This window comes from Phacochoerus africanus, chromosome 8 (genome assembly GCF_016906955.1).
Source record: "Phacochoerus africanus isolate WHEZ1 chromosome 8, ROS_Pafr_v1, whole genome shotgun sequence".
NCBI lineage: Eukaryota > Metazoa > Chordata > Mammalia > Artiodactyla > Suidae > Phacochoerus > Phacochoerus africanus.
The window spans coordinates 104,382,162-104,384,416 of NC_062551.1; the positions used below are offsets into that span (position 1 = coordinate 104,382,162).

At 37.1% G+C, this 2,255-nt stretch overlaps 1 pseudogene; it reads right to left on the minus strand.

The window, feature by feature from the left end:
• Positions 1 to 1,564: 1,564 nt before the first annotated feature.
• On the minus strand, positions 1,565 to 1,674 carry LOC125134842 (uncharacterized; annotated as a pseudogene).
• Between the last annotated feature and the right edge of the window lie 581 nt (positions 1,675 to 2,255).

The following is a 2,255-nucleotide window of genomic DNA, read 5'->3' on the forward strand; positions in this document are numbered from 1 at the left end:
GACTAGTAACCATGAGGGCACAGGTTCAGTCTCTGGCCTCATTCAGTGGGTTAAGGATCTGGCATTGCCATGAGCTGTGGCGTAGGTCAGAGATGTGGCTCAGATCTGGCATTGCTGTGGCTGTGACGTAGGTCTTCAGCTACGGCTCTGATTCAGCTCCTAGCCTGGGAACCTACACATGCTGTGAGTGTGGCCCTAAAGAAACAAACAAAAAAATAAAAATAAAAAAAAATAAAGAACTTTGAACCATCATGTTCCTGAGTTTATGAATCAAGGAATGAGGGAGACTTTCAAGCTAGATTTCCTCATGATTGAACACCCCCCAGATTCTAGTAAAAAATGATTCAGGATACAGTGGCTACCATTCATGATAGTGGCAAGAAGTCCAATAAAGGACAGCCATGCAGCAGAACTAAACAGCACAGTGGGAAGGGGAGTGTAACCGTGGGACAAAGGATCATTGCAGTTGATGTCAATGCTGAATGTGTGTGTGTGTGTGTGTGTGTATGTGTGTGTGTGTGTGAGCCAGTGCAAGTGTGCAATGCTCACCTTTGCTAAACTGATAGGAGAAAAGAGCATATAATTATTGTATTGATATGTATTGAGATTTAGAATTTTTCATACATTATTGGCTCCTTGTATTTATTGTTTAATTGAAATCATATAATGTATATGCTTTTTATTGTTTGGTTGTTCATCTTTTTTTTTAATGGGCTTTTGTTCTTCATGTAGTATTACTATTAAAAATTTCTGCCCATCATATGTTGTAAGTAGTCTTCCTTACCTTATATAAGAACCGGTGGAAAATATTTTCTACTTAATTCACTCCAGTTGCTGAAATAGCTTCTGAGTTTACAGTATTTCTTTTTTTGTAGTAGAGAGAACCTGTCTTCCTTCATAGAGAAGATACCTATAAATCAGTGTTAACTATTCTAACTACTTATATTCTTCCCATAGTGCTCAATACACTAGCAACTGCTGAAGGTGAAGCTTATTTTTTCCCCAAATAAATCATGCTAGTGGCAGCCTTCATCCAACATGATTCCTCCTGTTTCTGACATCCATCAGATCAGTTTCCCTATCAGTGTGTAAGGTGTCACTGGGATAGGTTACTCTTAGGTCTCTGAAGCTAAGTTTGAACTAAAAATAGACTCATCTTTCCCTGAAAAGAGCTATAATAATTCTCTTCATTGGTCTTTCAAGTCAGAAACCAAATTCTGTTCAACACAAGACATAGAAATGTAAGTAATGTTACATGAAGAAAACATTTAAATATTGGCTTAGGATAAAAATATAGCATCTAGAGTCATTTAAGAATTTCCCCTTCTGTTCAAGTCCTCCAAATTGTGAATTTGGACATTTTCTTTTTTAACAGCTGTACTGGAATAAAATTTACATATAGCAAACTTCATGCATTTAAATTGTACAGTTTGACAACTTTATATGTATACTCCCTTGAAGTCATCACTACAATTGGTAATAAACATATTTATCACTCCCAAAAATTTCTTTGTGCTTCTGTGTAATTTCTATCCCATGCTTAGGCAACCACTGATGCTTTACTAAAGTGTCTATTCAGATATTTTGCACAGTTTTTTTTTCCCTCACTTTTTAAGTCTTAAGTGTTCTTTATAGATTCTACACTTGATCTTAGCCAAAAGGCCGAGAAGCGATTCTTTATAGATTCTAAATACAAGTCCTTTATCACATATATATTTTATAAATCTTTTGTACTGGTCTGCGGTTTATCTTTTATTCACTTAATAGCATCTTTTGAGGAGCAGAAACTTTTTTTTTTGGTCTTTTTGCCTTTTCTAGGGCTGCCCCCGTGGCATATGGAGGTTCCCAGGCTAGGGGTCTAATCGGAGCTGTCGCCGTCAGCCTATGCCACAGCCACAGCAATGCAGAATCCTAACCGCATCTGTGACATACACCACAGCTTATGGCAAAGCTGGATCCTTAGCCCACTGAGCGAGGCCAGGGATCGAACCCGCATCCCCATGGTTCCTAGTCAGATTCGTTAACCACTGAGCCACGATGGGAACTCTGAGGAGCAGAAACTTTTAATTTCGAAATCTAATTTATCATTTTTTCTCTTATGTGTTTTTCTTATCATTTTGAGAATTCTTTACTAACTCAAAGTCATAAAAGTTTTTGTATTTTTTTCTGCTAGAAGATTTATGCTTTTTAAAGGTTTTATATTTAGTCCAATGATTCATTTGCAGTTAACGATTACATACGGTGTAGGTTATGGA